The following is a 26,987-nucleotide window of genomic DNA, read 5'->3' as shown; positions in this document are numbered from 1 at the left end:
AGGATGAGACGGAGTTTCTTCCCACAGGCCATCAGGACTGTCAACTTTTATAACCCCAGAGACTAAATTTTTGTCGACACTATAGTAACTTATTAACTTTATTTATATGCTGTAACTGTAATTCTTTTTTGTGCACAATCCGCAGGCATTGCCACTTTCATTTCACTGCACATCGTGTATGTGTACGTGACAAATAAACTTGACTTGACTTGACCTCCAGATTCAGGGGCAGTTTCTTCCCGGCTGTTATCAGGCAACTGAACCATCCTCTCACCACAACCAGAGAGCAGTGCTGAACTACTATCTACCTCATTGGTGACCCTCGGACTATCCTTGATCGGACTTTACTGGCTTTACCTTGCACTAAACGTTATTCCCTTATCACGCATCTGTACACTGTGATTAGCTAAATTGTAATCATGTGTTGTCTTTCCGCTGATTGGATAGCGCGCAACAAAAGCTTTTCACTGTACCTCGCTCGGTACACGGGACAATAATCTAAACATAAACATATCTCACACAAAAGCTGCCCCAATTATTAACACCCGTCAAGATAGACACAAAAGCTGGAGTAACTCAGCGGGTCAGGCAGCATCTGTGGAGAACATGGATAGGTGACGTTTCACAGAGTGCTGGAGTAACTCAGCGGGTCAGGCAGCATCTGTGGAGAACATGGATAGGTGACGTTTCACAGAGTGCTGGAGTAACTCAGCGGGTCAGGCAGCATCTGTGGAGAGAGGGAATGGGTGACGTTTCGGGTCGAGACCCTTCCTTCTTACACTACGGTGGTGCAGCGGTGGAGTTGCTGCCTCACAACGTCGGAGACCCGGGTTCAATCCTGACCAGGTGCTGTCTGTGCGGAGTTTGAACGTTCTCCCCGTGACCGCGTGGGTGCTCCGGTTTCCTCCCACACTCCAAAGACGTGCAGGTTTGTAGGTTAATTGGTTTCGGTAAAAATTGTAAACTGTCTCTACTGTGTGGGATGGTGTTAGTGTGCGGGGATCGCTGGTCGGTACGGACTCGGTGGGCCGAAGGGCCTGTTTCTGCGCTGTATCTCTAAACTAAACTAAACTAAACTTAACTAAACTAAACTGAACCAAATTAAACTAAACTAATCTAACTTAAACTAAACTAAACTAAACTAAACTAAACTAAACTAAACTGAACGGAACTGAACTAATAAACCTGTCAACAGCTGTGCGTTGGTACTCCTGCCAATAATAAGCTAAGTGAATCTCTGGGCTTACCTGGCAGAGGTGGAAGTTTGCTGGGGCCTCACAGGACCAGGGCAGCGGGTTCTGGAAGGAGCTGCCCAGGTAGTAGAAGGTCCAGGCAATGATCACGTTGTAGTAGAGCGAGACCAGAGAAGCCACCACCAGCATCCCGATCCCAATCCCTAGCAAAGCCACAAGAATATGCCCGTCACACTCAACATACAATGGCCGAGGAAGGATCCAACTGCAGTAGCCTTGCCCAGCTACATGGAGAGGGGCGGCACGGAGGCGCAGCGGGTAGAGCTGCTGCCTTACTACGCCAGAGACCCAGGGTCGATCCTGACTACGGGTGCTGTTTGTACGGAGTTTGTACGTTCTCCCCTTGGCCTGCGTGGGTTTTCTCCGGGATCTCCGGTTTCCTCCCACACTCCAAAGACGTGCAGGTTTGTAGATTAATTGGCTTGGTGTGTGTGTAAATTGTCTCTGGTGTGTGTAGGATAGTGTTAGTGTGCGGGGATCGCTGGTCGGTGCGGACCCGGTGGGCCGAAGGGCCTGTTTCCGCACTGTATCTCTAAAGTAAACTAAACTAAACTGTATCTGTCCCAAGGGGACAACATTGAGCCCGTGGCTGAATGAGGATCGACACAAAAAACTGGAGTAACGCAGCGGGTCAGGGAGCACCTCTGGAGAAAATAGATGACAGGATATCTGGAAAAGTGGGTGACGTTTTGTTGGAGACCCTTCAGCAGAACTACCTAGATACCCAATGGTAGGGGGCAACACTGACCCTGTGTGTACCAGGGGTGGGGGCAACACTGAACCTGTGTGTGTACCAGGGGTGGGGGCAACACTGACCCTGTGTACCAGGGGTGGGGGCAACACTGAGCCTGTGTGTGTACCAGGGGTGGGGGCAACACTGACCCTGTGTACCAGGGGTGGGGGGGGGCAACACTGAGCCTGTGTGTACCAGGGGTGGGGGGGCAACACTGAGCCTGTGTGTGTACCAGGGGTGGGGGCAACACTGACCCTGTGTACCAGGGGTGGGGGCAACACTGACCCTGTGTACCAGGGGTGGGGGCAACACTGTCCCTGTGTGTGTACCAGGGGTGGGGGCAACACTGACCCTGTGTACCAGCGGTGGGGGGGCAACACTGACCCTGTGTGTGTACCAGGGGTGGGGGCAACACTGAGCCTGTGTGTACCAGGGGTGGGGGCAACACTGTCCCTGTGTGTACCAGGGGTGGGGGCAACACTGTCCCTGTGTACCAGGGGTGGGGGGGGGCAACACTGAGCCTGTGTCTGTACCAGGGGTGGGGGGGGGCAACACTGACCCTGTGTACCAGGGGTGGGGGCAACACTGAGCCTGTGTGTACCAGGGGTGGGGGCAACACTGTCCCTGTGTGTACCAGGGGTGGGGGCAACACTGACCCTGTGTACCAGGGGTGGGGGCAACACTGTCCCTGTGTACCAGGGGTGGGGGGGGCAACACTGTCCCTGTGTACCAGGGGTGGGGGGGGGCAACACTGTCCCTGTGTACCAGGGGTGGGGACAACACTGAGCCTGTGTACCAGGGGTGGGGGCAACACTGAGCCTGTGTACCAGGGGTGGGGGGGGGGGGGGCAACACTGAGCCTGTGTACCAGGGGTGGGGGGGGCAACACTGAGCCTGTGTACCAGGGGTGGGGGCAACACTGAGCCTGTGTACCAGGGTGGGGGTGGGGGGCAACACTGAGCCTGTGTACCAGGGGTGGGGGCAACACTGTCCCTGTGTGTACCAGGGTGGGGGCAACACTGTCCCTGTGTACCAGGGTGGGGGGGGGGGGGGCAACACTGACCCTGTGTACCAGGGTGGGGGCAACACTGAGCCTGTGTACCAGGGGTGGGGGGGCAACACTGTCCCTGTGTGTACCAGGGGTGGGGGGGCAACACTGTCCCTGTGTGTACCAGGGTGGGGGCAACACTGAGCCTGTGTACCAGGGGTGGGGGGGCAACACTGTCCCTGTGTGTACCAGGGTGGGGGCAACACTGTCCCTGTGTACCAGGGGTGGGGGGGGGGGCAACATTGTCCCTGTGTACCAGGGTGGGGGCAACACTGTCCCTGTGTACCAGGGGTGGGGGGGGCAACACTGACCCTGTGTACCAGGGGTGGGGGGGGCAACACTGTCCCTGTGTACCAGGGTGGGGGGGGCAACACTGTCCCTGTTTACCAGGGGTGGGGGTAACACTGACCCTGTGTACCAGGGTGGGGGTAACACTGTCCCTGTGTACCAGGGGTGGGGGGGGGGGCAACACTGTCCCTGTGTACCAGGGGTGGGGGGGGGGGGGCAACATTGTCCCTGTGTACCAGGGTGGGGGCAGCACTGTCCCTGTGTACCAGGGGTGGGGGGGCAACACTGACCCTGTGTACCAGGGTGGGGGTAACACTGTCCCTGTGTACCAGGGGTGGGGGGGCAACACTGACCCTGTGTACCAGGGTGGGGGTAACACTGAGTGGTGGGTGAGGGTGTAACAGACGCACCTTTCAGCAGGGGGCAGCACTTCCACACGGTGATGGGGCCGGCGCCGCCATATTGGCCGAGACTCAACTCCATGAGGAAGAGCGGCAAACCCGTGACCATCATCATGATGCAGTAGGGGATCAGGAACACGCCTGTAACACGTGGGACATCAGCGTTACACGCACACGCAGTTTAGGGGATCAGGAACACGCCTGTAACACGCGAGACATCGGCGTTACACACATACACACGCAGTTTAGGGGATCAGGAACACGCCTGTAACATGCGGGACATCAGCATTACATGCACACACACACATGCACGCAGAGTAGGGGATCAGGAACACGCCTGTAACACGCAGGACATCAGCATTACACGCACGCAAATGTACGCATGCACACGCACGCAGACAAGCACATGCACATACGCGCACACACACGCATGCACACGCGTGCACACATACGCACACATGCATACGCACATACACTCACACACACAAGCACACACACGCATGCACACACACATGCACATACACGCATGCGCCCGCACACATACGCACGCACACACGCACGTACACACACACACAGAGCAGGGGATCAGGAACATGCCTGCAACACATGGGGAGCGTCAACAAAACAACACCAATTAACTCATCAACATAATACAGAGTAAAACATATATTCTTAAATATCAAATATATTGAACAACGGTGTTAAATCCTTGTCAAGGTTACATCCCACCCCCGGAAACCCCCCATGGCCCCGCGGACAGCACGTGGTCTAAACACACCCGTGTGCACGCAGACAGCACGTGGTCTAAATATGCCCGCCCACACGGACAGCACGTGGTCTAAACACCCCCGCGCACACGGACAGCACGTGGTCTAAACGCCCCCGCCCACACGGACAGCGCGTGGTCTAAACACCCCCGCGCACACGGACAGCACGTGGTCTAAACGCCCCCGCCCACACGGACAGCGCGTGGTCTAAACACCCCCGCCCACACGGACAGCACGTGGTCTAAACACCCCCGCACGCGGACGGGACTTTTCTCTTCTGCGCTCCAGGGTGTGGGGGGGGGTCTGTGATCTCCATGTGGGTGGGTCAAGGTGGGGTGCCCTCTCCTCCACACCAGGGTAAGGGGGAGGTCTGTGTTCCATGACGTTTCCGGGTTAGGGGGGTCTGTGCTCTCCAGTATTCCAGGGTGAGGGGGGTCTGTGCTCTCCAGTATTCCAGGGTGAGGGGGGTCTGTGCTCTCCAGTATTCCAGGGTAAGGGGGGGGGTCGGTGCTATCTGACAGGGTTCCAGGCTAAGGGTCAGGGTTCCCCCACCATGCTCCAGGATAATGGTGGGGTGCTCCCGGCTGTCTATCTCATCTGAAGATAGACACAAAATGCTGGAGTAACTCAGTGGGTCAGGCAGCATCTGTGGAGTGAAGGAATGGGTGACGTTTCGGGTCGTGACTCTTCTTCAGATTGAGAGTCAGGGGAGAGGGAGACAGAGATATAGATAGTGATGTAGGGAAATATAGAACAGTTGGGATCTAGAACTATTGTCTACTGTCTAAACATGTTTTCTCTATCTCTCTACATCACCATCTATATCCCTCGTTTCCCTCTCCCCCGACTCCCAATCTGAAGAAGGGTCTCGACCCAAAACGTCACCCATTCCTTCTCTCCACAGATGCTGCCTGACCCGCTGAGCTGCTCCAGTATCTTCTGTCTATCTTTGGTGTAAGCCAGCATAAGGTCATAAGGGATAGGAGTAGAATTAGGCCATTCGGCCCATCAGGTCTACTCCGCCATTCCATCATGGCTGATCTATCTCTCCCTCCTAACCCCATTCTCCTGCCTTCTCCCCATAACCCCTGACACCCGCACTGATCAACAATCTATCTATCTCTGCCTTAACAATATCCACTGACTTGTGGCCTCCACGGCCGTCTGTGGCAAAGAATCCCACAGATTCACCACCCTCTGACTCAAGACTAAAGCATCTTGGGTGGCGCGGAGGTAGAGTTGCTGCCTTACAGCGAATGCAGCGCCGGAGACCCGGGTTCTATCCTGACTACGGGTGCTGTCTGTACGGAGTATGCACGTTCTCCCCGTGACCTGCGTGGGTTTTCTCCGAGATCTTCGGCTTCCTCCCACACTCCAAAGACATACAGGTTTGTAGGTTAATTGGCTTGTTGTGTGTGCAAATTGTCCCTAGTGGGTGTAGGATGGTGTCAGTGTGCAGGGATCGCTGGTCGGCACGGACCCAGTGGGCCGAAGGGGCCTGTTTCCGCGCTGTATCTGTAAACTAAAACTCTGCAGTTGGTCGCCGAAGGTTCACCTACCTCCCCCGTTGCGGTAGCAGAGGTATGGGAACCTCCAGACATTGCCCAGCCCCACGCAGTAGCCAATGCAGCTCAGCAGGAACTCGTGCTTGCCTCCCCAGCCACCGCGGGCTGGAGGCGGCTCAGGGGCCGGAGCCGGGGGCTCAAGCGGAGGTGCACTCTGTGTGACCGCCTCCTGGGTCCCGACCGGGTTCTCCACGTAACCGTTGGCGAGTGTCATGGTAGCCTGCGGTGGAGGGAGAGAGAACAGACAGGAACAAGATTCAAGATTTCAAGATTTCAAAATTCAAGATTTCAATATTCAAGATGTCAAGATTTCAAGATTCAAGATTCCAAGATTTCAAGATTCAAGATGTCAAGATTTCAATAGACAATAGGTGCAGGAGTAGGCCATTCAGCCCTTCGAGCCAGCACCGCCATTCAATGCGATCATGGCTGATCACTCTCAATCAGTACCCCGTTCCTGCCTTCTCCCCATACCCCCTCACTCCGCTATCCTTAAGAGCTCTATCCAGCTCTCTCTTGAAAGCATCCAACGAACTGGCCTCCACTGCCTTCTGAGGCAGAGAATTCCACACCTTCACCACTCTCTGACTGAAAAAGTACTTCCTCATCTCCGTTCTAAATGGCCTACCCCTTATTCTTAAACTGTGGCCCCTTGTTCTGGACTCCCCCAACATTGGGAACATGTTTCCTGCCTCTAATGTGTCCAATCCCCTAATTATCTTATATGTTTCAATAAGATCCCCCCTCATCCTTCTAAATTCCAGTGTATACAAGCCTAATTGCTCCAGCCCTTCAACATACGACATTCCCGCCATTCCGGGAATTAACCTAGATTCAAGATTTCAAGATGTCAAGATGTCAAGATTCAATTTATTGTCACGTGTACCAATTAAGGTGCAGTGAAATGTGAGTGACCACACAGCCATACTAAGTGAAAAGCAACAAGACACACAGCCACATAAAGTGAAATTTAACATCAACATCCACCACAGCGGATTCCACATTCCTCCCTGTGATGGAAGGTAATCAAGTTCAATAACCTTCCTCTTTGTTCACCCGCGGTCAGGGCTGTTGAACTGTCCACAGTCGCTGCTGCCGACTGTCCGATGTCCAAGGCCCTCACGTCGGGGCGATGGAAACTCCCCGCGTCGGGACGGTTGAAACTCTTCCTCTTCTCACCAGAGACTGCGGGCTTCACGGTGTTAAAGTCCACAGGCCCCGCGGTTGGAGCTCTCCACAGTCGATCCTCGGCAAAGGATCGCAAGCTCCGCGATGTTAAAGTCCACGCCTCGCCCGCGGCATGAAGCGCCGGGCCGGTCTCCAGACAGCACCAGACACGCAACACCATTGGCAAACCATCCCACCTACTGTTACCGAACTGCTCACCCACCATCCAAATCAAAACAGCTGTGATATACAAGGTCATAAGGACTAGGAGCAGAACTAGGCCATTCGGCCCATCAAGTCTAATCCGCCTGGTTTAAACAGAAGATGGACACTAATAGCTGGAGTAACTCAACGGGAGAGGCAGCATCCCTGGAGAGAAGGAATGGGTGACGTTTGGGGTTGAGACCCTGTGTTGGTGGCCTGCCTATATTTCCTGTTGCAATTATTGTACACATCTCAATTAGGTCACACCTCAAATTCCTCAGCTCAAAGAAACTCTAACACAAGTCACCAGAACGGGAACAAAAACAGGAAATGCCGGTAATTCTCAGCAGGTCAGGCAGCGTGACGTCGAGGGGAGGAAGGGAGTTAACGTTTTGCTTCTGTGACCTTTCACTGCCTTGCTGTTCCTACGCTAATGCTGCCTGACCCGCTGCGTGTTTCCTGCATTAACAACTGGGTGAAAAAGTTTTTTTCTCACCTCAGTTTTAAATGGCCTCCCCTTTATTCTTAGACTGTGGCCCCTGGTTCTGGACAGATGCTGCCTGACCCGCTGAGTTACTCCAGCACTCTGTGAAACTTCACCTATCCATGTTCTCCACAGATGCTGCCTGACCTGTGGAGTTAATCCGGCATTTTGCATATTTTTTGTCTTTTATTTATTGAATTATAGCACCTGCCTCAACTACCTCCTATGGCAGCTCGTTCCATATACCCACCTCCCCACCACCCTCTGTGTGAAAAAGGTTCCTCAGATTCCTATTTAATCTTTCCCCTCTCTCCTTAAACCTCTATCCTCTAGTTCCTGACTCCCCGGGGGTAAATAATCTGTGCGTTCACCCGATCTATTCCCCTCGTGATTTTATAAACCTCAAATAAGATCACCCTCACGCCCTCCAAGGAATGAAGTCCTAGCCTGGCCAACCTCTCATAGAATCATAGACAATAGGTGCAGGAGGAGGCCATTGGGCCCTTCGAGCCAGCACCGCCATTCATTGTGATCATGGGTGATCATCCACAATCAGTAACCCGTGCCTGCCTTCTCCCCATATCCCTTGATTCCGCTAGCCCCTAGAGCTCTATCTAACTCTCTTTTCAATTCATCCAGTGAATTGGCCTCCACTGCCCTCTGTGGCAGAGAATGTTTCTCCCTCTAGCTCTAGCTGTAACTCAGGCCCTCGAGACCTGGCAACACCATTGAGTTATATTCCTATTCCTGGAAACATTCTACGTCTTTTGATTTGAAGCTATTATTCATTTCTCTGGTCAGTCATGGATGAATTATTTTTCCTTTTAGTGCTCTTGTGCTGAAATAGGGAACATATTTTTTTCGACTGATGTATTACATCTCCAATTGCAAAACCTTTACTTGTCACCGTTTGTTCTCCCATTCACCACAGCCAAGTTCCCTCTCGTACTTTCACGCTCTCTGTGTGCAGATTTAAGACCACAGTTTTGTTGAACTTGATCATTTCAAAGCAGCGTGCTGTGCTGTTCTCTCCTGTTATGGTCACCGTCTCACAGATGTCCCTTCTATCAATCTGCTCCCTCTCACCGCACAAAACAAGATCGAAAACACTCTCTCTCCAATTGATTCTTCAAAGAATTGATCCAGAAAAGCATCTTGAATACGTTTCTAGCCATTCATCTTTCAACTCATGACAGCAAGTTTGATTTGGGAGAGCTACTTTATTGCTGGTGGTATGAATTCTAATTTATACTGTCCCCAATTACTACTTAGTGACCTACGGCTAACTCCTCTTGTCTTTTGCTGTTTGTCGTTTGACATTAAAACACAGAAACAGGAGGAGAAAGAGGCCGTTCAGCCCTTTGAGCCTGTTCCACCATCCAACACAATGATATTGATCATCTACCAATTACCTTCTGCCTTGATGCCCTTGGTTTAAGAATTGCATCTTCTCATAGAAACATAGAAAATAGGTGTAGAAGAGGCCATTTGGCCCTCCGAGCCAGCACCGCCATTCATTGTGATCATGGCTGATCATCCACAATCAATAACCCGTGCCTGCCTTCTCCCCATATCCCTTGATCCCACTAACCCCTGGAGCTCTATCTAACTCTCTTTTAAATTCATCCAGTGAATTGGCCTCCACTGTCTTCTGTGGCAGAGAATTCCACAAATTCACAACTCTCTGGGTGAAAAAGTTTTTTCTCATCTCAATTTTAAATGGCCTCCCCTTTATTCTTAGACTGTGGCCCCTGGTTCTGGACTCCCCCAACATTGGGAACATTTTTCCTGCATGTAGCTTGTCCAGTCCTTTTATAATTTTATACGTTTCTATAAGATCCCCTCTCATCCTTCTAAATTCCAGTGAATACAGTGGAGTTTAGAAGGATGAGAGGGAAACTTATAGAAACGAAAATATGTTCTTGTCCTTTGCTATTTGTTTGTTTGACATTAAAACGAACAAATAGCTCTGGATGCTTTCAAGAGAGAGCTAAGTAGAGCTCATAAAGATAAGGGAGTCAGGGGGTATTGGGAGAAGGCAGGAACGGGGTACTGATTGTGAATGATCAGCCATGATTACATTGAATAGTGGTGCTGGCTCAAAGGGCCAAATGGCCTCCTCCTGCACCTATGGTCTATTGTCTATAAAACACAGAAACAGGAGGAGAAAGAGGTCATTCGGCCCCTTGAGCCTGTTCCACCATCCAACACAATGGTATTGATCATCTACCAATTACCTTCTGCCTCGATGCCCTTGGTTTGAGAGTTGCATCTTCCCCCGCTGCAATATATCCAGACACTCTGCTGCCGGGTGTGGGAGAGAAATCCAAGGACTCACCCTTCCAGGCAAGGGAATCTTTCCTGATCCTGGCAAAAAGGCAGCCAGCATCATCAGAGACCCACACCACCCTGGCCACACTCTCACTGACCCACACCACCCTGGCCACACTCTCACTGACCCACACCACCCTGGCCACACTCTCACTGACCCACACCACCCTGGCCACACTCTCAGTGACCCACACCACCCTGGCCACACTCTCACTGACCCACACTCTCACTGACCCACACCACCCTGGCCACACTCTCACTGACCCACACCACCCTGGCCACACTCTCACTGACCCACACCACCCTGACCACACTCTCACTGACCCACACCACCCTGGCCACACTCTCACTGACCCACACCACCCTGACCACACTCTCACTGACCCACACCACCCTGGCCACACTCTCACTGACCCACACCACCCTGACCACACTCTCACTGACCCACACCACCCTGGCCACACTCTCACTGACCCACACCACCCTGGCCACACTCTCACTGACCCACACCACCCTGGCCACACTCTCATCTCACTGCTATCATCAGGAAGAAGGTGGTACAGGGGAAACCGTGAAAACCGTGACCCCCAGGTTCAAGAACGGCTTCTTCTCAACAACCATCAGACTCTTGAACCCTGCACAACACTAACCTCACCAACTGTGATCATCTGTGAACTGTGTCTCTTGTTCCATTAAGGACTTTGCTCAGTTTTGTACCAAGTATTACTGTTTAAAATGTATTGCATTATTTATTATTGTATATCTATCTGTGTGTGATTGCGTTAGTGGGCCTGTTCAACAGCAGCATGCAAGAATACAATTGTACTGCTGCAGGTACATATGTCAATGAAACACTCTTGATTCTTAAGTAAGACCTAATTTTACCTTTGGTATTCTTGCTCTCAACAAACCTGTAAACTATCTTTGGCTCTCTTGGCCACTTAAACAAAAATGTCCACCCTTTGGTCTTGCTTCCACAACGTCCCTGCGATACTTTCTCCCCATGTTTGGAGGTTTGCTGTCAGATTAAACTCAGACGTCCTTGAGGTAATTTACCATCAACCCCTAGACATCTGTGTTCGGCAGTCTGATGAGTAGGGTTGCCAACTGTCCCGTATTAGCGGGGACATCCCATATATTGGGCTAAATTGGTTTGTCCCGTACGGGACCGCCCTTGTCCCATGTTAGGCCCGGGGGGGGGGGGCGCTGTAGGCCCGGACACTGTAGGCCCGGACACTGTAGGCCTGGACACTGTAGGCCCGGATACTGTAGGCCCCGACACTGTAGGCCCGGACACTGCCGGCCCGGACGCTGTAGGCCCGGATGCTGTAGGCTCGGATGCTGTAGGCTCGGATGCTGTAGGCCATGAACACTGTAGGCCCGGATACTGTAGGGCCGGACACTGTAGGCCCGGATACTGTAGGCCCGGACACTGTAGGTCTGTATATTGTAGGCCCGGCCACTGTAGGCCTGGACACTGTAGGCCTGGACACTGTAGGCCCAGATACTGTAGGCCCGGACGCTGTAGGCCCGGATACTGTAGGTCCAGACAGTGTAGGTCGGGAGGCCTAGGCGCCACCTCCCGGCCCGGGCGGCTGCCATTGGTGGAGCGGGAGCACGTGGCCGCTGGCTGGGTGAGGTCACGTGGGGCGCTGGGCAGTGACGTCACCTTTTGTCCCTTATTTGTGAGTGAGGAAGTTGGCAACCCTTACTGATGCGGGATGCATCACAGTTTGGTTTGGCAACAGCTCTGCCCAAGACTGCAAGAAATTGCAGAGAGTTGAGAATGAAGCCCCGTCCATCACACTGCCCACACGCCCACCACTGACTGACTCCTCGAGAAAGCAGCCAACAATAGACAATAGACAATAGACAATAGGTGCAGGAGTAGGCCATTCAGCCCTTCGAGCCAGCACCGCCATTCAATGCGATCATGGCTGATCACTATCAATCAGTACCCCGTTCCTGCCTTCTCCCCATACCCCCTCACTCCGCTATCCTCAAGAGCTCTATCCAGCTCTCTCTTGAAAGCATCCAACGAACTGGCCCCCACTGCCTTCTGAGGCAGAGAATTCCACACCTTCACCACCCTCTGACTGAAAAAGTTCTTCCTCATCTCCGTTCTAAATGGCCTACCCCTTATTCTCAAACTGTGGCCCCTTGTTCTGGACTCCCCCAACATTGGGAACATGTTATCTGCCTCTAATGTGTCCAATCCCCTAATTATCTTATATGTTTCAATAAGATCCCCCCTCATCCTTCTAAATTCCAGTGTATACAAGCCCAATCGCTCCAGCCTTTCAACATACGACAGTCCCGCCATTCCGGGAATTAATCTAGTGAACCTACGCTGCACGCCCTCCATAGCAAGAATATCCTTCCTCAAATTTGGAGACCAAAACTGCACACAGTACTCCAGGTGCGGTCTCACCAGGGCCCGGTACAACTGTAGAAGGACCTCTTTGCTCCTATACTCAACTCCTCTTGTTACGAAGGCCAACATTCCATTGGCTTTCTTCACTGCCTGCTGAACCTGCATGCTTCCTTTCATTGACTGATGCACTAGGACACCCAGATCTCGTTGAACTCCCCCTCCTCCTAACTTGACACCATTCAGATAATAATCTGCCTTTCTATTCTTACTTCCAAAGTGAATAACCTCACACTTATCTACATTAAACTGCATCTGCCATGTATCCGCCCACTCACACAACCTGTCCAGGTCACCCTGCAGCCTTATTGCATCTTCCTCACAATTCACACTACCCCCCAACTTAGTATCATCTGCAAATTTGCTAATGGTACTTTTAATCCCTTCGTCTAAGTCATTAATGTATATCGTAAATAGCTGGGGTCCCAGCACCGAACCTTGCGGTACCCCACTGGTCACTGCCTGCCATTCCGAAAGGGACCCATTTATCCCCACTCTTTGCTTTCTGTCTGTTAACCAATTTTCTATCCATGTCAGTACCCTACCCCCAATACCATGTGCCCTAATTTTGCCCACTAATCTCCTATGTGGGACCTTGTCGAAGGCTTTCTGAAAGTCGAGGTACACCACATCCACTGACTCTCCCTTGTCAATTTTCCTAGTTACATCCTCAAAAAATTCCAGTAGATTTGTCAAGCATGATTTCCCCTTCGTAAATCCATGCTGACTCGGAACGATCCCGTTACTGCTATCCAAATGCTCAGCAATTTCGTCTTTTATAATTGACTCCAGCATTTTCCCCACCACTGATGTCAGACTAACTGGTCTATAATTACCCGTTTTCTCTCTCCCTCCTTTCTTAAAAAGTGGGATAACATTTGCTATTCTCCAATCCACAGGAACTGATCCTGAATCTATAGAACATTGAAAAATGATCTCCAATGCTTCCACTATTTCTAGAGCCACCTCCTTAAGTACTCTGGGATGCAGACCATCAGGCCCTGGGGATTTATCAGCCTTCAGTCCCATCAGTCTACCCAAAACCATTTCCTGCCTAATGTGGATTTCCTTCAGTTCCTCCATCACCCTAGGTTCTCCAGCCCCTAGAACATTTGGGAGATTGTGTGTATCTTCCTCAGTGAAGACAGATCCAAAGTAACGGTTTAACTCGTCTGCCATTTCTTTGTTCCCCATAATAAATTCCCCTGCTTCTGTCTTCAAGGGACCCACATTTGCCTTGACTATTTTTTTCCTCTTCACGTACCTAAAAAAACTTTTGCTATCCTCCTTTATATTATTGGCTAGTTTACCCTCGTACCTCATCTTTTCTCCTCGTATTGCCTTTTTAGTTAACTTTTGTTGCTCTTTAAAAGAGTCCCAATCCTCTGTCTTCCCACTCTTCTTTGCTATGTTATACTTCCTCTCCTTAATTTTTATGCTGTCCCTGACTTCCCTTGTCAGCCACAGGTGTCTCTTACTCCCCTTAGAGTCTTTCCACCTCTTTGGAATAAATTGATCCTGCAACCTCTGCATTATTCCCAGGAATACCTGCCATTGCTGTTCTACCGTCTTCCCTGCTAGGGCCTCCTTCCAATCAATTTTGGCCAGCTCCCGCCTCATGCCTCTGTAATCCCCTTTGCTATACTGCAATACCGACACTTCCGATTTTCCCTTCTGCCTTTCCATTTGCAGAGTAAAACTTATCATGTTGTGATCACTGCCTCCTAATGGCTCTTTTACCTCTAGTCCCCTTATCAGATCAGGACCATTCACATCCCGGTCATTTCCTCTTCTCCTCTCTTCCATTGGGCAGAAGGTACAAAAGATTGAAAGCCTGTACCACCAGACTGAGGACAGACACAAAAAGCTGGAGTAACTCAGCGGGTCAGGCAGCATCTCTGGAGAACATGGATAGGTGACGTTTCATAGAGTGCTGGAGTAACTCAGCGGGTCAGGCAGCATCTCTGGAGAACATGGATAGGTGACGTTTCATAGAGTGCTGGAGTAACTCAGCGGGTCAGACAGCATCTCTGGAGAACATGGATAGGTGACGTTTCACAGAGTGCTGGAGTAACTCAGTGGGTCAGGCAGCATCTCTGGAGAGAAGGAATGGGTGACGTTTCGGGTCGAGGCCCTTCTTCAAACTGAGAGAAGAACCCCCTTGGAGTTTCCAGAGATGCTGCCTGACTCGCTGAGTCTCACATTTCAGATGTAGCCAGACAAGCACTTCAATTGCAAGGCTATGGACTAATTAGCCTAGTATGGAGAGGATGGACAGAAAGGCCTATTTCTGGGCTATGCAACTGAAACATAGAAAATAGGTGCAGGAGGAGGCCATTTGGTCCTTCGAGCCAGCACCGCCATTCATTGTGATCATGGGTGATCATCCACAATCAGTAACCCGTGCCTGCCTTCTCCCCATATCCCTTGATACCACTATCCCCTCGAGCTCTATCTAATTCTCTCTTAAATTCATTCAGTGATTTGGCTTCCACTACCTTCTGTGGCAGAGAATTCCACAAATTCACAACTCTCTGGGTGCAAAAGTTTCTTCTCACCTCAGTTTTAAATGGCCTCCCCTTTATTCTTAGATTGTGGCCCCTGGTTCTGGACTCCCCCAACATTGGGAACATTTTTCCTGCATCTAGCTTGTCCAGTCCTTTTATAATTTTATACGTCTCTATAAGATCCCCTCTCATCCTTCTCAACTCCAGTCTTTTCAATCTTTCCTCATATGGCAGTCCCGCCATCCCGGGGATTAACCTCTTGAACCTACACTGCACTGCCTCAATAGACCTTATTACTTTAAAGTCAACATTTAAAGTGCACTTTTGCTAAATAACTCAATAGTCTATTGGCTTGAGGGACCAAATGGCCTCCTCCTGCACCTATTTTCTATGTTTCTATGTTTCTATTAAAATTGACCGTGGCCCAATTGTGAACTTTTGCTCTTTTCTACAACAATGTTTAGTTTAGTTTAGAGATACAGCGCGGAAACAGGCCCTTCGGCCCACCGGGTCCGCGCCGACCAGCGATCCCCGCACGCTAACACTATCCTACACACACTGGGGACAATATTTTTACATTTACCAAGCCAATTAACCTACAAACCTGCACGTCTTTGGAGTGTGGGAGGAAACCGAAGATCTCGGAGAAAACCCACGCAGGTCACGGGGAGAACGTACAAACTCCGTACAGACAGCACCTGTAGTCGGGATGGAACCCGGGTCTCCGGCGCTGTGAGGCAGTAACTCTACCGCTGCACCACCGTGCTGCTCACTCTGAATTAAGATCATTACCTCACCATGCCTCTCCCATTGATACGTATTCCTATGACTTACCCTACCACATTCCATACATCCATACCCATGATTAATAATGGGTTTGCTATGTACCTGTATAAACTTTGACTAGGCCGCTTTTGGAATGTGAGAGTGAAGAAGCCATTTACCTGGATTAGAGGGTACTAGCTACGAGGAGAAAGGTTGGGCAAACGTGGATGGCTTCTCTGATGCACTGAAGGCTGAGGTGAGACCTGATCAAGTTATGAGAGGCGTAGATACGGTAGACAGTCAGAACCTTTTTCCCCAGGGTGCAAATGCCAAAGACTAGAGGGCACAGCTTTAAGGTAACAGGGACAAAGTTTAAAGGGGGTGTGTGAGGGAAGTTTTTATTTAAAGATACAAAAGTGGCATCTGAGAAGTTTTTAGACCGGCACGTGGATAGGCAGAGAATGGAGGGGTAGAGTCAGGCGCAGCCAGAGGCGATTAAGGAGACAAAGGTAAGTGGAGAGCGTTTACCTCTGACGTCGGCTGTGGAAGGTGCTCCCATGTTTCTATACGGGATGTCCCGGTTAATACGGGACAGTTGGCAACCCTAGAGCCAAACATGATGCCGTGACCAGCTCTAATCTGTCTGCACATAACCCATATCCCTCCATTTTCTGGATATCCATGTACCTATCCAAAGGTCTCTTAATACAATACAATACAATATGAAGAAGGGTCTCGACCCGAAACGTCACCCATTCCTTCTCTCCCGAGATGCTGCCTGACCTGCTGAGTTACTCCAGCATTTTGTGAATAAATACCTTCGATTTGTACCAGCATCTGCAGTTATTTTCTTATATATCTCTTACAATACAATATATCTTTATTGTCATTGTACAGCAGTACAACGAGATTGGGAATGCGCCTCCCTTACGATGCAATAATTTAATTAGCTAGTCAGTATTAATTTAAACAACAACTACCCAACGAAACAGATTGTAACAGTTTTAAGACAGAATAAAGTGCAAGTAGATCTGTGCCGGTTCACTGTGCGATGTGACCATCCGGCTCAGCAGGACCGGTTCATAGCAGCTATGGCCCTGGGGATGAAGCTGTTCCTGAGTCTGGAGCCATCTTAAACGCCATCTGTCTCCACCACCACCACCCCCGGTAGCGTGTTCCAGGCACCCACCACTCTCTGTGTAAAATGTTTCTCCCCACACGTCTTCTTTTGCCCCTGTCATGTTAAAGCTATGCCTTCTAGTATTTAATATTTCCATTCTGGGAAAAAAAGGTTCTGACTGTTTACCCTCTCATAATTTTATCCACTTCAATCAGATACAATAAAGTGTTGTTATGTTATGTTGTTATACAATAAAGTGTTGTTATGTTATGTTATGTTATGTTATCACCACGCAACCTCTGGCATTCCAGAGAAAATAATCCAAGTCTGTGCAACCTCTCCCTGTAGCTAATACCCCCTAATCCAGGCATCATTCTGATAAACCTCCTCTACACCCTCTCCAAAGTGTTCACATCCTCCCTGTAATGGGGCGACCAGAACTGCACCCAATACTCCAAATATGGTCTTAACTAGAGAGCAGTCCTGAACTACTATCTACCTCATTGGAGACCCTCGGACTATCTTTGATTGGACCACTGGCTTTAAGTTGCACTAAATGTTATTCACGTTATTCCCTTTATCGTATATCTGTACACTGTGGACAGCTCGATTGTAATCATGTATTGTCTTTCCGCTGACTGGTTAGCACGCAACAAAAGCTTTTCACTGTACAGCCATTTAGAACTGAGATGAGGAAAAACTTTTTCAGTCAGAGTGTTGTGAATCTGTGGAATTCTCTGCCTCAGAAGGCAGTGGAGGCCAATTCTCTGAATGCATTCAAGAGAGAGCTAGATAGAGCTCTTAAGGATAGAGGAGTCAGGGGGTATGGGGAGAAGGCAGGAACGGGGTACTGATTGAGAATGATCAGCCATGATCACATTGAATGGCGGTGCTGGCTCGAAGGGCCGAATGGCCTCCTCCTGCACCTATTGTCTATTGGTACAGTAAACTAAACTGTCCAAAGTCCTCTAGATCTGCATCGTGACTTCCTGATTCTTCTACTCACTTGTGTTGTCATTTTCAGGGAGCTACGGACTTGGACCCCAAGATCCCTCTGTACATACAATACAATACAATACAATATATCTTTATTGTCATTGTACAGGGGTACAACGAGATTGGGAATGCGCCTCCCATACGATGCAATAAATTAATTAGCTAGTCAGTATTAATTTATACAACCCAGTGAATCAAAATTTGAAACAGTTTTAAAACAGTATGAAGTTCAGGTAGGTCTGAACATCGATGCTGTTAAGGGCCTGGCCATTAATTGTATATTTCCCCCTTACTTTTGACCTCCCGAAGTGCAACACCTCACACTTGCTCTGATTAAACTTCAACTGCCATTTCTCTGCCCATTTCTATTCTGCTGTATACTTTGACAGCCTTCCTCAAAGTGCACAACCCCAACAATCTTGATGTGCTCTTCAAACATACTAACCAACCCATCTACATTTACATAGAACATAGAAACATAGACAATAGGTACAGGAGGAGGCTATTTGGCCCTTCGTGTCAGCACCGCCATTCATTATGATCATGGCTGATCATCCACAATCAATAACCCGTGCCTGCCTTCTCCCCATATCCCTTGATTCCACTAGCACCTAGAGTTCTATCTAACTCTCTTTTGAAATTCATCCAGTGAATTGGCCTCCACTGCCTTCTGTGGCAGAGAATCCCACAAATTCACAACTCTCTGGGTGAAAAAGTTTCTTCTCACCTCAGTTTTAAATAGCCTCCCCTTTATTCTTAGACTGTGTGGCCCCTGGTTCTGGACTCCCCCAACATTGGGAACATGTTTCCTGCATCTAGCTTGTCCAGTCCTTTTATAATTTTATACGTTTCTATAAGATCCCCTCTCATCCTTCTAAATTTTAGTGAATACAAGCCCAGTCTTTCCAACCTTTCCTCATATGACAGTCCCGCCATCCTGGGGATTAACCTGGTGAATTTACATACAAGTCCAAGATTTACACCAGACAACAAGGGGCCAGAGTGGTGACTGCTTTTTCACCAGCACTTTGTGAAACTCATTCCTTCTCTCCCGAGATGCTGCCCGACCTGCTGAGTTACTCCAGCACTTTGTGAAAACCCATTCCTTCTCACCTAAGAGATGGTCTGGGCATTGTGTTCAGCAGAGACATTGTGGGCCGAGTTAGTCCACAAATATTCAAAGCATTCTAAACAAAGAGAGCCCGAGGCATGTGCTGATGCTGGAGTCAGCTCACCTGCATGTTGCAACTTGTCACCACACATGGGCTATTAGATGATGTTAGTCCTACAAGCATTTAGACCAGTGGTTAGACCGGTTTGCATTCAGATCGCTGATACATCTGGTGATGTGTACAAGTCATGCGGCCAATGAGACTGGAGCTGTGTTCTGCAAACACTTCCTCAAACCACGCCCGATGATCGGTACAAGTGTCCACCACAGTGTTCCTCTTGCAGCAATTCTTCACCAGTAATTCAGTCCACAGGAAATGTTGCTTCAGATAAAGGTCAGGTGTTGCATTTCGGGAAGTCTACCATGAGCAGGACCTACATAGTGAATGGTGGAGTGTGAGTGTTGTAGAGCAGAGGGATGTAGGTGTGCAGGTACATAGTTCCCTGAAAGTGGCGTCACAGTAGGGGTGCCAACTATCTAACTCCCAAATACGGGACAAGGTGACGTCACCACCCCGTGCCCCACGTGACCACACCCAGCCAGCGGCCACGTGCTCCCGCTCCACCAATGGCGGCCGCCCGGGCTGGGAGCGGGTTGCTACGCAACCTCCGTTAGGCGAACACACTCCGCCCCGCTCCCCGAACACACTCCGTTAGCCTACACTGTCTGGGCCTACAGTGGCACCCGGGCCTACAGTGTCAATAGACAATAGACAATCGGTGCAGGAGTAGGCCATTCGGCCCTTCGAGCCAGCACCGCCATTCAATGTGATCATGGCTGATCATTCACAATCAGTACCCCATTCCTGCCTTCTTCCTATAGCCCCTGACTCCACTATCCTTAAGTGCTCTATCCAGCTCTCTCTTGAAAGCATCCAGAGAGTGCCCGGGGGGCACTGCAGGGCCGACAGTGTCCGGGACTACATTGGCCCCCGGGCCTAATACGGGACAAGGGCGGACTCATACGGGACAAACAAATTTAGCCCAAAATATGGGATGTCCCGGGTAATACAGGACTTGGCAACCCTACGCACAGCTGGACAGGGAGTGTTGTAGAGTAAAGTGATGTAGGAGTGCAGGTACATCCTTCCTTAAAAGTGGTGTCACAGGTAGACATCGTGACCTCGTGAACCTATGCTGCACTCCCTGAATAGGAAGAATATCCTTCCTCAAATTTGGAGACCAAAACTGCACACAGTACTCCAGGTGCGGTCTCACTAGGGCTCTGTACACCTGCAGAAGGACCTCTTTGCTCCTATAATCAATTCAGAACCTCGTTGCTCCTGTACTCAACAGCATGATTTGACTGAATAGCAAACAAAGTGTTTGTAACAACCGCACGCACCATTGCTGGCTCAGCTCTGCAGAGCGAGTGGTTGGCCACAGTGTTGGCTGCAGCCCTGTAACTTCACCTGAAGATTGTAAGGAGGCAGGAGAAGGCCATTCGGCCCATCGTACCCGCTCAATGAGATCCTGGCTGAGATGTTACCACTTCCCTGCACTATCTCGTATCCGTGGATCCACTTCACAGCCAAAGTTGAATCCATCTTTGCCGGAGGAGGCTACAGAAGCAGATACAATCATTGGGATAGATATACATAGATAGGAAGGGTTTCGAGGGATATGGGCCAAATGTGAGCAAATGGGACTCGCCTGAGATGCCAATTTGCACAGCAAGGGCGAGTTGGGGCAAAGGGCCCGTTTGTATGCTGTGCAGTTCCATGACTCAGCCACCGAGCACGACATCCGGAGGCTGCAACGGATCGTTCGATCAGCCAAGAAGGTTGTTGGCTGCAACCTTCCCCCCATTGACGAATTGTACACTACAAGGGCCAGGAAGCGAGCGGGCAAGATCATCTCTGACCCCTCTCACACTGGCCACAAACTCTTTGAAGCACTTCCTTCTGGAAGGCGACTCCGGACTGTCAAAGCAGCCACAGCAAGACATTAAAACACCTTTTTTCCATGATCAGTAGCTCTGCTCAACAACCAAAAGTCTGTAGCCTCCTTTTGCACTGATATTTTATTTCATTCTTCACATGTGTAAATTATTATGTTTTATTCTTAATTGTTTACTGTATGTCGTGTTGTTATTCGCAAGCAAAGCACCAAGGCAAATTCCTTGTATGTATACATACTTGGCTAATAAAATTTATTCAATTCAATTCAATTCAACTCAATGACTCTGATGTTATACGCAGGAAGGACCTGTAGATGGTGGTTTATACCGAAGATAGACGCAAAGTGCTGGAGTAACTCAGCGGGTCAGGCAGCATCTGTGGAGAACATGGATAGGTGACGTTTCACAGAGTGCTGGAGTAACTCAGCGGGTCAGGCAGCATCTGTGGAGAACACGGATAGGTGACGGTTCACAAAGTGCTGGAGTAACTCAGCGGGTCAGGCAGCATCTGTGGAGAACATGGATAGGTGACGGTTCACAGAGTGCTGGAGTAACTCAGCGGGTCAGGCAGCATCTGTGGAGAACACGGATAGGTGACAGTTCACAAAGTGCTGGAGTAACTCAGCGGGTCAGGCAGCATCTCTGGAGAAAAATAATTGGTGATGTTTCGGGTCGAGACCCTTCTTCAGACTGAAAGTAGAGGTGCCGGGGGGGGGGGGGGGGGAAGAAATAAACTGGAGGAGAGAAAAGGCCAGAACAAAGCATCAGGGTCAGCAACAGATGACCTCAGGAAGGGTGGAGCCCATAATGGCACATTGCTGGCTGGGCGAGGTGTGATAACAAGATGGATGTGAGGACCAGTGGAACAGGTAGGACAACTACGATGGGGGAAGGGGGAGGGAATGCAGGAGTTACTTGTCATTAGAGAAATCAATATTACAAACATAGAAAATAGGAGCAGGAGGAGGCCATTTGGCCCTTCGAGCCAGCACCACCATTCAATGTGATCATCCACAATCAGTAACCCGTGCCTGCCTTTTCCCCATATCCCTTGATTCCACTAGCCCCTGGAGCTCTATCTAACTTTCTTTTAAATTCATCCAGTGAATTGGCCTCCACTGCCCTCTGTGGCAGAGAATTCCACAAATTCACAACTCTCTGGGTGAAAAAGTTGCTTCTCACCTCAGTTTTAAATGGCCTCCCCTTTATTCTTAGACTGTGGCCCCTGATTCTGGACTTCCCCAACATTGGGAACATTTTTCCTGCATCTAGCTTGTCCAGTCCTTTTATAATTTGATATGTTTCTATAAGATCCCCTCTCATCCTTTTAAACTCCAGTGAATATAAGCCCAGTCTTTCCAATCTTGCCTCATACGACAGTCCCGCCATCCCGCGGATTAACCTCGTGAACCTACGCTGCACTGCCTCAATAGCAAGGATGATATTCCTCCTTTGTATGGCCAGCATGTTCTGGACTAACCAGAGGGTGTCTTTCACTGTTGCCCTGGGGCGGCCCATAGTGTCATATAGAGTCATAGGGTCATAGAGTGATACAGTGTGGAAACAGGCCCTTCGGCCCAACTAGCCCACACCGGCCAACAATGTCCCAGCTACCCTAGTCCCACTTGCCTGCGCTTGGTCCATAACCCTCCAAACCTGTCCTATCCATGTACCTGTCCAACTGTTTCTTAAACGATGGGATAGTCCCAGCCTCAACTACCTCCTCAGGTAGCTTGTTCCATACACCCACCACCCTCTGTGTGAAAAAGTTACCTCTAGGATTCCTATTAAATCTTTTCCCCTTCACCTTGAACATATGTCCTCTGGTCCTCGATTCCCCTACTCAGTTTATCTACCAAATCTATTCCTCTCATGATTTTGTATACCTCCTCTATAAGATCACCCCTCATCCTCCTAAGCTCCATGGAATAGAGACCCAGCCTACACAACCTCTCCCTGTAGCTCACACCCTCTAGTCCTGGCAACATCCTCGTAAATCTTCTCTGAACCCTTTCAGGTTTGACAATATCTTTCCTATAACATGGTGCCCAGAACTGAACACAATATTCTAAATGCAGTCTCACCAACGTCTTATCCAACTGCAGCATGACCTCCCAATTTCTCTACTCAATACAGTCCATGCCTGTTACTCAGCTTTAGGGTTCTTCTAGACAAGGAGTCTACCATCTCCTTCCAAACTGTCCCGGCTAACCCCACCTTTCAGATACAGATGACAGTCTCCACCCAGGCTCCAGGGATGAATGACATGAGACATTCCCATCAACTCTCCCGGATTCCTCTGACACCAACCTACACGCCAGTGGCTTTGGCACGCTGGCCTTCATCTTCCAGGGTGTAGAATGGAGGCACAAGGAACTGCAGATGTTGGAATCTTAAGCAATCTTGAGCAAAACACAAAGTGCTGGAAGACCTCAGTGGGTCAGGCAGCATCTGTGGAGGGAAATAGATGACGTTTCATGTCGAGACCGACATTATGGGTCTTCAGACTCAATTTCAACCCTTCAGTGTGAAGAAGGGCCCCCATCCAAAATGTTAACTGTCCATTTCCCTCCGCAGATGCTGCCTGACCCGCTGAGTTCCTCTAGTGCTTTGTTTTATGTGCAAGATTCCAGCATCTGCACTCTCCAAGTCCACAGCTCCCTGAAAGGGGCAACACAAGTAGATAGAGTGGTAAAGTAGTGGCATTATGGTACGCTTGCTTTCATCTATCGGGGAGGGTACAAGAGTCAGGAAGTCATGCTGCAGGTTTACAGGACTTTGGTCAGGCCGCATTTGGAGTATTACAGTTCTGGTCGACCTCATTTTGGAGAGGGTGCAGTGGGGGTTTACCAGAATTATGTCTAGATTAGAGGGTTTCAGCTACAGTTTCGACAAACTTAGATTGTTTTCTCTGGTGCTTTGGAGGTCTCTTGTGTCTAGGGTTGCCAACTATCTCACTCCCAAATAAGGGACAAGGTGACATCACCGTCCCGCGCCACACGTGACCTCACCCAGTCAGCGGCCACGTGCTCCCGCTCCACCAATGGCGGCCTCCGTTAGGCGGCGCCCGGGCCTCCGGGCCTACAGCGGCCCGCAGGCCTACAGTGTCCGGGCCTACAGCGGCCCGCAGGCCTACAGTGTCCGGGCCTACAGCGGCCCGCAGGCCTACAGTGTCCGGGCCTACAGTGCCCCCCGGGCCTAATACAGGACAAGGGCGGTCCCGTACGGGACATACCAATTTAGCCCAAAATACGGGATGTCCCGGCTAATACGGGACAGACAATAGACAATAGGTGCAGGAGGAGGCCATTCGGCCCTGCGAGCCAGCACCGCCATTCAATGTGATCATGGCTGATCATTCTCAATCAGTACCCTGTTCCTGTCTTCTACCCATACCCCCTGACTCCGCTATCTTTAAGAGCTCTATCTAGCTCTCTCTTGAATGCATTCAGAGAATTGGCCTCCACTGTCTTCTGAGGCAAAGAATTCCACAGATTCACAGCTCTCTGACTGAAAAACTTGGTAGTTTGGAGTTTGTAGTTTAGATGGAGTTCGTAGTGTTTAATAGAAGCTGCTTGTGAAGAAGCTGCAAACAGACGCAAGATGCTGGAGTAACTCAGCGGGACAGGCAGCATATCTGGAGAGAAGGAATGGGTGACGGTTTTGGGTCAAAACCCTTCTTCAGTCTGAACCCTTCTTCACCCATTCCTTCTCTCCAGAGATGCTGCCTGACCCGTTGAGTTACTCCAGCATTTTGTGATACTTGTCTATCTTGCCCAATCCTGTCACTGCTTTCCAAATGCGCTGCTATAACATCTTTAATAATCGGCTCCAGCAACTTCCCCACTACCGATGCAAGGCTAACTGGTCTATAATTCCCCTTTTTCTCTCTCTCTCTCTTTTCTGAAAAAGTGGGGTTACATTGGCTACCCTCCAGTCCACAGGAACTGATCCAGAGTTGAGAGAGTGTTTAAGAAGGAACTGCAGATACTGGTTTAAACCGAAGATAGACACAAAAAGCTGGAGTAACACAGCGGGACAGGCAGCATCTTTGGAGAGAAAAAATGGGTGACGTTTCGGGTCGAGACCCTTCTTCAGACTGGTGGGTCTGGTCCTCAAACATCACGAGGAGTTTGCCTGGACTCAAGGGCCTGAGCTACAGGGAGAGATCGGACGGGCTAGGACTCTAAACCTCGGAGTGCAGGAGGATGAAGGGTGATCTTACATTGGTGTAAAAGACCATGAGGGGCAGAGATAGGGTGAATGTGCAGAGTCTTTTATCCCGAGGGTACGGGAATCAGGAATCAGAGGACAAAGGTTTAAAGTGGGAGGAGAAAGATTTTCCCTGAGAGGCAACTTTTCCTCACAGAGGGTGTAGGGAACAAGCTACCACAGGCAGTCGTTGAGGCAGGTACTCCAACAACATCTAAAAAATACTTGGACAGGTACATGGATAGTTTAGTTTAGTTTAGAGATACAGTGCGGGAACAGGCCCTTTGACCCACATGTCCGTGCCGACCAGCGATCCCATTAACACTATCCTACACCCACTAGGGACAATTTTTTTACATTTACCAAGCCAATTAACCTACAAACCTGTACGTCTTTGGAGTGTGAGATGAAACCGAAGATCTCAGAGAAAACCCACGCAAGTCGGGGGAGAACGTACAAACTCCGTACAGACAGCACCCATAGTCGGGATCAAACACGGGTCTCCGACGCGCGCACATTACCTGTCCCAACCCCAGCACCCAGCATCTAGTGTGTGGGAAAGAACTGCAGATGCCGGTTTAAATCAAAGGTAGACACAAAATGCTGGAGTAACTCAGTTGGAAAGAAGGAATGGGTGACTGGAAAGCAGGAATGGTTGACATTTCGGGTCATAGAAAGAAAACATAGAAAATAGGGGCAGGAGGAGGCCATTCGGCCCTTCCAGCCAGCACCGCCATCCATTGTGATCATGGCTGATCATCCACAATCAGTAACCTGTGCCTGCCTTCTCCCCGTATCCCATGATTCCACTAGCCCCTAGAGCTTTATCTAACTCTCTTTTAAATTCATCCAGTGAATTGGCCTCCACTGCCCTCTGTGGCAGAGAATTCCACAAATTCACAACTCTCTGGATGAAAAAGTTTCTTCTCACCTCAGTTTTAAATAGCCTCCCCTTTATTCTTAGACTGTGGCCCCTGGTTCTGGACTCCCCCAACATTGGGAACATGTTTCCTGCATCTAGCTTGTCCAGTCCTTTGATAATTTTATACGTTTCTATAAGATCCCCTCTCATCCTTCTAAATTCCAGTGAATACAAGCCCAATCTTTCCACATATGACAATCCCGCCATCTTTCCTCATATGACAGTCCCGAATGGGTGACTAGAGAGAAGGAACGGGTGACATTTCGGGTCGAGACCCTTCTTCAGACTACCCAGCATCTAGTCAGCTTCACCCCGCCACCTTACCTGAGGACCTCCAGGCGACTTTGTTTCCACTTTGTTGTTGTCTATTTTCTGCATGTAGTTGGCCCATGTTTCGAGGAGTCTCATTGAGCAGAGCTGTCTGCTGCTGCTGCTGCTTCTGACATCTAGGCGGTATCTGCGGCAAAGGTAGAGTCGTGGTGCAGTGCTGGGAGCGATCGGCTGACAGGTGATCCTAGGTGGCTCCAACCCCGACACTGCTGCCTCACCTGTACAGCCAGCTCTCACCTGGTCGCCTAGGAGACTGAGACAAAATACCTGGAGGCCAGCGTGTTTATTGCAGTTCAAACAAAGTCAAGGGAGGGAGGAGTGAAGGAGTCTCTCTCACGCAAACTCTGCCGGATTGGCTCTGCGTTTGTTGCTGGAACAGCCTCAGAATTCAAGT

The 26,987-nt window shown here is 49.9% G+C and overlaps 1 protein-coding gene and 1 pseudogene across 2 annotated transcripts in view; one reads left to right on the top strand and one right to left on the bottom strand.

The window, feature by feature from the left end:
- The window catches only part of LOC144595409 (uncharacterized), a 43,654-nt pseudogene extending 16,764 nt beyond the window's left edge, over positions 1–26,890 (bottom strand). The window contains exons 1-4 of the transcript XR_013547495.1: positions 26,588–26,890; positions 6,049–6,274; positions 3,732–3,863; positions 1,248–1,396 (exon numbers count right to left, since the gene is read on the bottom strand). The product of XR_013547495.1 is annotated as an uncharacterized LOC144595409 (transcript). The remainder of the gene's footprint in view (positions 1–1,247; positions 1,397–3,731; positions 3,864–6,048; positions 6,275–26,587) is intronic.
- rrm1 (ribonucleotide reductase M1 polypeptide) overlaps positions 1–26,987 on the top strand; it is a 94,676-nt gene that overhangs the window by 9,688 nt on the left and 58,001 nt on the right. The gene's annotated exons all lie outside the window — the stretch shown is intronic.

The sequence above is a fragment of the Rhinoraja longicauda genome, chromosome 7 (assembly GCF_053455715.1).
Source record: "Rhinoraja longicauda isolate Sanriku21f chromosome 7, sRhiLon1.1, whole genome shotgun sequence".
NCBI classification, from domain to species: domain Eukaryota; kingdom Metazoa; phylum Chordata; class Chondrichthyes; order Rajiformes; family Arhynchobatidae; genus Rhinoraja; species Rhinoraja longicauda.
Note: the sequence above shows the minus strand (reverse complement) of the source record. Positions and strands in the feature narration are given on the sequence as shown.